This window comes from Hippichthys cyanospilos, chromosome 22 (assembly GCF_059441005.1).
Source record: "Hippichthys cyanospilos isolate Australia breed blue-spotted pipefish chromosome 22, RoL_Hcya_1.0, whole genome shotgun sequence".
Taxonomy (NCBI): Eukaryota; Metazoa; Chordata; class Actinopteri; order Syngnathiformes; family Syngnathidae; genus Hippichthys; species Hippichthys cyanospilos.
In genome coordinates, this window is record NC_142390.1 from 3,169,951 (window position 1) to 3,181,952 (window position 12,002).

Below are 12,002 nucleotides of genomic sequence, written 5' to 3' on the forward strand. Positions count from 1 at the left end.
AGCTCCATCGTGCATCTGTCTCATCACCTCAGGTTGTAGTTGGCGTGGCAGCATGATTTGTGGATAGAATTGGGTGTCGTCCAAACAATAGAAACGGCGAACCAGTACCTCCTCTTTGAAGTAGAGTCGTTTCCACTGGGACCAGTAAGTCTTCACGGTGGGGCTGCATGGCGAAATGGTGGTCTATGGAGGGCGCTCGTTGCTGGCCCTCATCCAGGCACATATTGGTGCGATATCAGGATCTGCCTCTTGAGCTTGTCTCAGTTCATTCATGGTCCAGCCATCAAACGAAGAAGCATTATCAGGAGTATGAGTCACATAAATCTTTGTTGTCGAACTTTCTCTGGGTGGATTGTCCAGGTTCGCCTTCCTACTTGGCGGCGGTTTGGCTAGACTCACCCCCACCGGACCTGGCACACGGGCGGGTGTTCCTTCCACCCCCACTGGACTCAGCATTGTGAGGATGGATGGGCAGGACTGGCGGCAGTACCTCCTGGACAAACAATCAGCATTAGTATGAGCACGACCAGGACGATGGATTTTCTCAAAATCATACTCCGCGAGCTTCTCGAGCCATCAAGCTAACTGTCCTTCTGGCTCTTTCATTCTGGTGAGCCAGCGTAGGCTGCTGTGATCTGTGCGAACTTTAAAATGTCGTCCAAGTAGGTACTGACGAAAATGGGACGTGAAATCCACGATGGCCAGTAACTCTCGTCTTGTGGTGCAATAGTTCTGTTCAGTCCTGGTCAACTTGCGGCTGCCATAAGCCAGGACTCGCTCCACGCCCTGTTGCATCTGAGACAATACAGCACCGATGCTTGAGCTTGTCGAAGGCAGCTTGGTGCTCGGCCTGCCATAGGAAACGGGCATTCTTCTTGGTCAAGTTGTGGAGTGGTTCTGCTATTGAAGCGAAGTCTTTTACGAATCGGCGATAGTATGAGGCCAGGCCGATGAATCGCCGGACCTCTTGAACAGACGTGGTGTAGGCCAAGACTGGACCTTCTGAACTTTCCCCGGGTCAGTGGCAACGCCCTCCTCCGATACAAAGTGGCCTAGATAGGACACTTGGCGTCTGAAAAGACAGCATTTAGCTGGTTTCAGCTTCAAATTGGCTTGTTGAAGCCTGTCAAACACCTTGTCCGACCGTTCTAGCATCTCCGCCACATCCGTGGCCAGCACAATGATGTCGTCCAAATAGACCAGACAGGTCTCCCACTGCAGGCCAGCTAAAACACGGTCCATAAGCCGTTGGAATGTCGTCGGGGCATTGCAAAGACCAAATGGCATGACGTTCCATTCAAAGAGGCCTGTTCTGGTACAAAAAGCAGCGGCTTTTCGTGCTCTCGGGGTCAGTTCCACTTGCCAGTAGCCGGATGCAAGATCGAGGGTGCTGAATCACTTGGCAGCTGAGGGTGTGTCCAGCGTGTCCTGGAATCGGGGCAATGGATATGCGTCGGTTATGGTGCGGTCGTTAAGGGCCCTGTAGTCGACGCAGAGACGATATGTTCCATCCTTTTCACGCACCATAACAATTGGAGAAGCCCAGCTGCTCTGACTGCGCTGGGCAACACCTCTCCGCAGACTGTCGCAGATCTGTTGGTCAGCATTCTGTTGTTTCCCTCTCGCCATTCTCCGTGGCGGCTGTTTGACGGGAGCACCAGGACGGGTCAGGATATCGTGCTGCACCAGGCTGGTTCGACCAAGGTCCGTTGGCCTTGTGGAAAACACATGTCCGTAATTGCACAGCAGACCCTTGAGGCGAAGCCGTTCCCCCTCAGTGAGGTCGGTGGAGCTTTGGGTATAAAGTTCCTGTAGGTGTAGAGGGACAGTCAGTGGATTGGCAAAGGTGTCATCGGCTGCAGGTCCACTGGTGGCTTGCACAGCCTCAACGGGCTGGAGGATCCTGGCAATGGATCCCCCTTTAATAGTCACAGCTTTGTTGCCAGGGTTGAAGAGCCGAATTGGTACTACTCTAGATGGCTTGGTGGTGACCAGGACTCGGGCAACAAGTACTTTGTGTTTCTCAACAAACCCTTTTGTGGGGCTTAGCATCATGCTCCCAGAAATTGCTGCACTGAAACTCACGCCGCCCCTCACAATGTACTCTTCCCCGGGTTCCACCACGACGGTTCTGGCCAATCTCACTGCCAATGACTTCGAGCTGGCCTCGTTTTGGTAGTATGGCACCTCTTCTCCGAATAGAATGATACGTTGCCGGCCAAAATCAAGGCGGGCTTCAGCCTGGGAAAGAAAAGAATGCCCGAGCAGCACTTCATTGCCGGCTATATCCGCCACCATTAGGTCAACAGTTTTCTGACGGTTACAAATGTCCATTGGCACGTGCGCCTCCCCAAGGACAGGCACGTCTCTTGGTCCCACGCCGCTCAAGGTCTCAATAGTTGACGGTTGCAGGGGGGGCCTTACGTCGGGGTGTATGGAGTTGTAGTAGTGCAGAGGTAGCACGCTTCTCCTGGCCCCACTGTCCAACACAGCGCGGACCTCTAATTCATAGAGACGCACAGCTATGCACATTTCTTTATCTTGCGCCTTCAGATGGATTGTAGATGATTCAATGCAGTCACCAGGGCTACGACTTGACGTTGGCGCTTGGGTGGACTTCCGAGGGGAAGGACATTGCTTTTGAATATGGCCCCAGCCTTGGCAATTATGACAGCGAACCCGGCGATTTTTGTTTTTAAGTTGAATCGGTTTTAGTGACGTGCGTGAAACCAGAGTGTGTGGTGAGGAGCTGATTGAAGGTGGCACTTCTACATTAGATTCCTCTTTCTCACGGACTATGGCGGCCCAGGGACGACATCCGGCAGCGTAGCGCGGGGCTGACTGCATGGCGTTAACAAAAGAGAAACGAAAGGTTGACTAGTTCTTGAGCGGTACACAGGAGCGTGTTGGCAAGTTACTGTATCGACATGTTCATATTCCACTGGCTTGCCAGGTACAGGTGTGCTGTGTACAAAACTACCTTGATGAGCAGAGGTGAATGGATTTGAATTGGGGACTTTCAGGAGTGAAGAGGGAGCTGAATAACCGTGCGCACGGTTGTCCGGGCCGTTAAAGCGACTTTTACGAACGTCTTCTGCAAAAGGATTCGACCAGTGGAACGGTGGTGGCGCAAGCAACTCCTCCTCCTTAGCGCGTGGGACAGTACAATTTGCACCACACGTGAACCGGTTGTAGTGCTCACATTTTGCCACAGTCTCAGTCTTAGATCGTTCAATCCACTCGGAACTTCCAGAAACTTCGTTCGTCCACATGCGCGGGCCATCAGCTTCGACTCCGTTCATCTCACGGGGGTAACGAGCAGCCGCCATCGGACGTTAGCTTAGCTTCGGCTATCTAGCCCGGTTGCCTCATTCACCGCTCTCACCACTCCTTTTTTGTGACGTGCTAGAGGTCCCTTCGTGGTCGCCAGTGTTATCCGTTCCCGTTCGTCTGGTGGCCGTAGATACCAGATACGGGGGAAACCTCATTTCCAGGGCCGGAGTTGCCCGTCCGGGTAAATAGCCCTCGCAGGACGGCTCGAGCGGTACAGACAGCAACGGGGAGGCAGCGCCGGTCTCAACCGTCACTTTTATTTTAGTAAATACAACAGAGAGCTGCACAGCACTTACACAGATGTTTTTATACGTTAACACGTTTTTTTTTCAGACCCAGAACTCTTCATGCGCATGCGTCGTCTTTTCTTCACATTCTCCTTCTCTCTCGCGTGATCAACCACTCTCTCTCTCCGCAACACTAATCAACTAGTTCACTACTGTTAGCTGCTGCATATACATTTTTGTTTTCTGCTATGCCGTGTGATTTTTATCATGTGAAATACAAGCCGTGACACAAAAGTGGGGAAACACTGGTCTAGACTGAGCTTTCTACTTTTTATGGATCCCTTTAAACTCAAACAGCCCCGCAGCTCAGTCTGTCATTCATATTACACTTTTAAATGAAACACACACATTTGCCATCTCGTGTTACATATGCCAGCTTTCCAAGCTCCCAGCTCCTCGTCACAAACATCCAACATGTTCCTATTTTCAACCCATCCAAAATGGAAAATTGCAGCACATTCACTGTGCGATTCCATATTTTGGAGTATCTTTCAGCGCCATCTCGATTACCTTTGCAGACGGACCAGGCCTACAATGCACGGAATCCAGACATTACCCAATATCCTGAGTAAGAGCTTGGGGAAGGGGCTTGCTTCTCACAGACACACGCTAATTGCAAACATTGTATTACCGCCCCCCCCCCACCCCCCCCCCACGTCTGCGGTATACGTTACTGGGGACCTTCATCACGCCCCACAACAAAACGGCCTCATTTTAGTGCTAATATTTCACGTTATTGGTCATCTAACTTTGGTGTGCAGCCTACTGTACAACTGAATTTTTTTGAATGGGAGCCAGTGAAAGCCTTTTTCAATTCTAATCCACAGACTGGTCTCTATTCACACAAACCCGATGACGAATTAACGTTTCCACACACTGCTGCATTTGTGTGAGAATGAAACGAAGACTATAAACAGGCCCTTGGCCATCAGCTGATGGACCCCTACTCTTTCACCTCACACTGCCAACCCGGTGCCCTTTACGTCTATCCCTCACAGAAACACATATGTGGCACTGGAGTTGTACGAAAAGTGGGTTAGCGGTGGGCTGTGGTGGTATGGATGATTTCCAGGATTCCCATCCCAGAGTCTTCTTATCCATCACTAATTTTCCACTTTTCAGAAGCGTGGAAAGAGTGAATAAGCATTTTCCTGTGGGAAACGCGTCTATCAATTAAATATCAGCAGCTGTGCTGGGAACACAAATCAGGGAAGAGTGCACCAGAGGAGATAGAGAACCAAAATGCTGTGCCAACAGTGAGTTGGCGGAGATACATTTAGCTTTCAACGGCAAGGGCCTCTAGAGTTCAGGGTTATAAGGTGAATATTCCAGAGGACCAGTGCTGTAAAAGGTATTGGTATTTATGGGTACAAGCTGATAGCGTGAGGACTACATTCAAATTAAGACCACGCAAGTCAGCAACACCCCACTTTAAAAAGAACTGCTGCAGCTAAAAGTATCCCAGAAGAAAGTGATCAGATAAACAATACTTATTTTGATGAGCACATCGCCCAAATATTCTCGTGTTCTCCAGGGATTATACTTTAGTTCTCTTCTATTACTTAACTTCTTGTTGATAAATCAAATAATCACTTCAAGTATTTAAATCTTTAAAAAATAATAATAAGCAACTACAATTATAAATATATATTTTTTTTTCCCCTACTTTATTATTTTCTTGATTTTGTGGAATGTAAGTCCGATCGGGGAAGTGAACAGAATAAGAATGTCATTGTGTACGTAGAGTTACTATGCATATAACAATAAAACTCTTGAACTTGAACCGAATTTCCAAATACTGATATGTTTCAGTTTTCTTAGTTCTAGCTTTAATTATGTACAGCTTTACAGTATTAGTTTGGGGTACTTTGTTTTGTTTTGTTTTGTTTTGTTTTGAATTAAATCGTAACCGCAACAAAGCAAGTGCCTTATGTGGACATATATATGTACGGTAACCACAGAACCACCATAAGTAGAATATTTCACCTACCTCAAAAAACTTACCTGGGTTTGTTGGTAGCTCAGTGCCCTCCAGGCAAACACAGCTTTCCGATCAGCAATGTGTGTGTAACCATGTCATGTAAATTTTATGTGTACAGTAGCAAATGTGATTTTAAATGTAGCAAAGTTGGTACTTACTTCTGTGACCAAAATATTGATTATACAGCCCTTTTGTTGTACTAAGTAGGTGTACGCAATGATAAAACATTTTATTATGATTACAGTTTTAGCTTTAAGCTTTAGCTTTAGCTTTGAGGCAAAATTCACTAAGCTTTAAATCAGCATAACATTATGCTAAAAACAAAACTAATCTGTGTCAAATTTGATATGGAATAAAATCATTTCTTGGAGAGAAATAAATAGTACATTACGACAAAACAACATACACCGCACTCTATACACCACTGAGAAGGTGAAGTGCACCACATTGACAGATAAGAAAATATATGAACCGTTACCTCGAGGCCAAATAGTTGTGACCAGTAGAGATGTAAACTATTTTCAGTTGAGTACATTCTTAGATTATGCAATAGGAACTGTTCCTTACCTTGCGTGCTTCTACAACATGTGTCTAATGAACTGCAGATCATCTGGAGGCTTCAAGGATGACTCTAAAACACATCAACCATATTTTTTAAAGCGGTACAACATTTATGAAGAAATAACAACATTATTGCAACATGTTTAGACAAGTGTTAATTAGGGGAATAGTTTCTGATTGTTTTTTCAGCAAACCACTAAAAGAATGTTGCAATCCTTTTAAATCCCATTTTGGTCATTACTGCTTCGCAGTCAAACACATGATCTGATTACATGTATAGGATATAAAGTGAAGAAAACGACATGTATTTAGAATATTCTATTCATTATGTTTGTCTGTTTTTTTAGGTCAATGCTTCCAGTTTGTTCTGGAGGTCATAGTGGGAAGCTTTTTCTTGTCGACATGAATGTCCGCACAAATGGCAGTGTTGAAAGTACAGGACAGTCATAGGTGTAAAAGTGTTCCCTCAGCACCACTTAGGCGCCAGGCAGATAGGCGCGGTTTAGTCTTACCCTCCCACTTTGCGACTATTATTATACAGTAGCTGGGAGAATAAGGGTCATTTAAAAGCTCCAGCAAAGTAAATCCCACCTACAAGAATGCTTGTTCATCTGCTAATATTTTAATTTAAACAATGTGGCATTTTTTGTAGTTGTGAATAGTTTAATTGTGCATTTAAATGTCAGCTTTCCATTATGAAAGCTAAAAAAAAAATTACTTTAGTGCAGTATCTATCTGCACTACATCACTTATTACTGGATAATAGCAATTAGACGAGGAATGAAAGCACAAATACTGATATTTCTTGTGTATCAGAAAATTTGCGCACAAAATATCTAACGATTGTATGTCAAATTGTTGTCTCATATCATAAAACATAGTGTCGCAAGCATCAATTATCTTGTTTACCAAAGCTATGCTACTTATGTGTCTGTCGACACAACTGGCCAATCACAAGGGACAAATCGGGCAATAAAAAAACCTTATGTAATTTAATGAACATGTTGAGGATTTTACAACCTCGACACGCCAACACACATCTCTGCCCTTCCCTCTACTAACATACTTTTTACTTTTTACCAATCAGGTCATAGAAAATAAAATAGGACTACCTGCAGAACATTCTGTACTATAACCTCCCAAGGAATGTAACAAAAACTGTAGCAACCATAACAATCAGCAAATACAGTTCAATTCTATTTAGCGTTTGAACAATAAATTTTATTGTTTTTAAACATACATTTAAGGGTCATTTTCATTTAACTTTAAAGAGTAATAGCTTTTAAAATAAATTACTATTTAAGTTCATTTATCTTCTATTTTAATAAGAACAGCACAAGAAAAGTTCGGTCCTAGGACAAAGAACTAATAAGGCTTGCTGAGCCAGCATGCGTCACTAGTGCTACAGAGCTACACACAGACATGGAAAAAGTCTGCAGACTATGTTTTTTTTTCTCTCTCCCAGCTTTTTCAGTTGCACTGCAGACTGGCCAACTTCTGTACAGGGGGGGACTCCCTTAAAAAAATACAACCAGATGGCTCAGTCGTCGAGCCTCGTGTTCTCCTGTGTTAACCCTGGGGCATGGTCATACAGACCAGACACGTGTTTTGTTTTTGTTTTTTCCATACAAGCTCAAAAGCAGACTCTGTGATATTATCAACCTCTGTTTCTTCTTAACAAGAATCCCACCATAATCCTAACATCAATTAAATATAAATGTATACCTGAATGTCATGGAAAATAAAAAGCAGCCCATTTTTTATTCAGAAAATTCATAAACTGGTAATACCAAAATAAGAGATTAGGATTTTATTCATTTTTACAAAAACAAATATGCATTTTGTTGGCATAATACAGTCAAGACAGTCAACCTGAAAAACTGAAAATCTGTAGAGGTGAAGAATTGATTTTGTTAGGTAAAAAACTCCTTTTATTGCTTAGATATTTTTGGAAAATAAGAAAATAACGGCAAGTTCAACAAGCTTCAATTACCTGGATGACTGAGAATTTACTTAAACGAAGAAAAAAAATGACAAGGACAAATATGCTATTACGCTAACAATACACAGGTGAAATGCGTTATTACTGTAGAAGGAAACCATACCACTGTTTATATTTATTTTGGGACCTTGATGGTTTTAGACACTCTTATGCAAATACTTATGCTGAGTGACTAGGCTCACAATATGCATGTTAGGATGCCTTCTGAGGGTAACTATAAGTGTGTATATGAAATGAGTCACTCTTGTAGATTGAGTGCATTGTGCACATCTGTAGCTCATTTCGATGGGGTTCCAGTGCGTAGCAGTGGACCATCACAGCATTCAGCTCACTGTTTATCTCATGATTCCCAAACAAAAGCCTCCCAGTTCCTGTCTGTGCAGGGCCTCGAATCAACACAAGCTATCTGCGCTTTGCTTTCTGCCAAGATAGGACCTACACAGCACCCCCCACACCCCTCCCCAGTTTATGATACACTGAGGAAGACCTCCTCGTTGTGTTTCCTAACAGTTGCATGTAAAATCAACAGGCTGCACGGAGAGTGACCACATTTTACAGAAGCTTGTTTTCGCTTTGCCCTTAGGGCTTTAACACATGCTAGGTAATGACACCTACTGTATAGTCAGGTGGTTCAGGGATTTGTGTTTCTGTAGCACAGCCAAGTGGTCAGAGGGTAAAACTAACCCTGATCCTGGAAAAGGTTAGAAAATGGACAATAATTACATTTATAGTTTGATTATTAAAACAAAAAAAAGTACTTCTAACAGGATACGAGTGGCATTAAAATGGCATACAAAAGCATGGAAAAGAATTACATAAAATTATATAATTCTTTGACCAAAGTCATATTTATTTTATGAAAAACATATCAAGCTTAATCATTTTGAAAACAAGTCAAGATCCTTGCTGCTCATGCACTTTTTAAAAATGTAGAGATTAGTGGAATTGAAAGAAAATATCATTTGTTTTTGGTTTAGCGATAATTACACAGTATAACGTTTCTCTTAGGTTTAAAAGAAAAAATACTGACTGAATCTAAAATGACAGTTTGCGGAAACATGTGCACAAAATCTGTTTCATTATGCCAGTGAGCTCCAATGCATGCAACCTAAAGGTGCAACGCCACAGTGTGAGCGTGTACTTACGTAAATATTACATAACTGCAACTTCACGTTTAATTCTCTAAGCACAGCAGGACACTGGAAGAAAAAAAATGAATAAATCACAGTAGCCCCCGTTGAAAATAAGTCAAGAACCATAAGCAGAAAACACAAGAAACCCGTTAAAAGTGCCAACTATTCTTTATGCTTTTACAAGGCAAGCACTCAAATGATGTTGTAAATTACTGCATGTGAGCTGGTATACTCCTGCAGGGTGCCTGGTGCAAATTGCATCGTGTTCCAGGCTGTTTAGAAGACTGACTTGGCAGCACAATCCACCGTGACCGCTTACAGTTCACGGAGATATACATGTGCCCCAACAGTAAAACTAAATGTGTGTGTCCACACAAGTTCTCTTTAATGTCTCGCATCTGTCAATAAACGCAAAACATTGAGATATGTCTCAACTCTCATTCATTTCTAGAGCATTTTAAAAGAAACCACAGCTGTATTGGTACCACATGTAAAACAGGAACCCGCTAAAAATCATTATTATACAAAAAAGTGACAAATAAAATCATGATGCAGTTTCACTGCCCAACTGATGGCAGTGATGCATATTAGATAACACACTTGACAAGGGCATTTGATGTGTATTTGAAATTAACCATAGCTCTTTCACGTTCATATTTCACTTTTCTGATATGTCTGAATGTTCTAAACTGCTGTTTTCAAAACTACCTGATAGTTTCAAACGATCCAAGCACATACAGTATTTAGTCTTCAATGAACAACAACAACAAAAACTTTTATTGGCATATTGAAGGAAGAACACAGAGAGACCAGAGAAAATCCAGAACGGCCTAAAGCAAAATTTAAACCTAAAATGTCTCAATTGTGAAGCATTCCTCATTCAAAGAGAATGAACACCCCCCACCTTCCAAGAAATAAGTGAGGACCATTTTTCACCTTAGACTGTTGGGATTCCATGCATGCCTTACCTCTTGTCCGCCTTGGATTTAAAGCACACAGAGTTTCTGTGTTTAACAAGCCTTAAGGGCTTTGAGGGTACTGCTAGAGATTGAATTTGCACCCATACGCAGTCCTAATTAAACATCATAAATGTCATGAGCTTCTTGAGGACAAGCAGTCACGATGATGGATGGATGCATGTTGCATGGTCTGCCAACAATTAGCTGCAAGATGGTATAGCAGCTACACGGTAAGAGCAAAAAAGCCATTTCACTTACTGGTTAGAAAGTTTGGTGAAATAAAACTTGTATTTAATAAGAAATTAAAAGTCCCAAACATAATTTAAGACACTGTGGAAAGTACTTAAATATCATATTACAGCCCCTTTAAATCTCACTCATTTAGTTATTTAGCTGTTCACCATACATTGGGGACTCTATGGGCACTGACATTTCACTCCACTAAAACGCAGTGTACTACAAACTGTGTAGTATGTGACTGGAGTCTAAACAAACTCTACTAAGCACTAGTTACCCGAACTTTCTCTAAGAACGAGTTACCTTACCTTTATTTGGAATCAAGCTCACTCCATTAGGCAAGATCTTGCACAGACCTCTAGACTGAAAGTAATTGGTGGTTATTGTGTGAAACAACTTAATATTGTGGATACTGTATTTTCAGTTAGATGCCTTACTTTCATCCAGGGCTGGCTTGAACCAATGTGGCATCACGGTTGAGATTTTATATGGCGCCCCCATCTGTCGATGATTAGACAATGACATATATTTACTAAACTCAATACCTACCATTCTTAATGGGACAGATGTAGAACTCCGGCCACTAAATATCTATTTTTGCGAGGACAAGTGGGCTGAATACGAAAAAAAAATATCCACCGTGTACTCACATTGTAGAGTCCTAAAGTAATACTTTACGCAATAACGTTTTACTACATTTAAATTACAAAAAAATGTGACGTACACAGGTGAAAAGGGGGTAGCATTTTGACGAATTGGGAGGGGAAACATTTCCGTCGTATGAAAATACTAATAAATATAAAACTAAAGACATAAAATGTAATTAAACATGAAAATGAATGTTAACCCTCTATAAATTATGTCAAAAAACAATTTGCGGCCCAGCTAAACAGTAGCTTAAGAATGTCATTTACCGATAAGCATACCAACCGTATTGTAACCACGAAGCAATACGTTATGAAATTAACAGAACGCCTGTACACTGTTCAAAAAGTCTTCAAAGTATCTCATATATCTTTGTAGGTTTACTTTACCTTTTCATTTTAGTTTTTTGTCGGTTTTTTCAGTTTTTTTCCTTGTGTGCGCTGTTCTTCGATGAGCTTCGTAAATTCCCTCTTCAGTCACCGCCAGGTGGTAATTAGTCGAGCGGGAACCTAAGTGCAGTGGGATCCCTGCTATCCGCGGGCGACAGGCCGCAGTCCAGCCGGTGATCGCGAACACTTCCGTGTACTGTTCAAAAAGTCTTCAAAGTATCTCATATATCTCTGTAGGTCTACCTTACCTCTTTATTTTACTTTTTGTCGGGTTTTTTTTTTCAGTTTTTTTCCTTGCGCGCGTGCTGTTTTTCGACGAGCTTCGTAAATTCCGGCTTCAGTCGCCGCCAGGTGGTAATTAGTCGAGCGGTAACGTAAGTGCAGTGGACCCCCGCTATCCGCGGGAGAGAGGCCGCAGTACAGCCAGTGATCGCGAACATTTCCGTATAACACCCTATAAAAATGGCCCACAAAC

The 12,002-nt window shown here is 42.7% G+C and overlaps 1 long non-coding RNA gene across 2 annotated transcripts; it reads right to left on the reverse strand.

Annotated features, from left to right (window-relative positions):
• Positions 1-8,730: 8,730 nt before the first annotated feature.
• On the reverse strand, positions 8,731-11,761 carry LOC148405450 (uncharacterized). 2 transcript variants are annotated; one of them, XR_015864294.1, is made up of 5 exons: positions 11,528-11,761; positions 10,931-10,994; positions 10,802-10,856; positions 9,310-9,363; positions 8,731-8,855 (listed from the first exon to the last, which is right to left on the reverse strand). It is a non-coding gene; the product is annotated as an uncharacterized LOC148405450 (long non-coding RNA). The 2 variants fall into 2 exon arrangements; XR_015864295.1 differs by lacking the exons at positions 8,731-8,855; positions 9,310-9,363 and adding an exon at positions 10,384-10,479.
• Between the last annotated feature and the right edge of the window lie 241 nt (positions 11,762-12,002).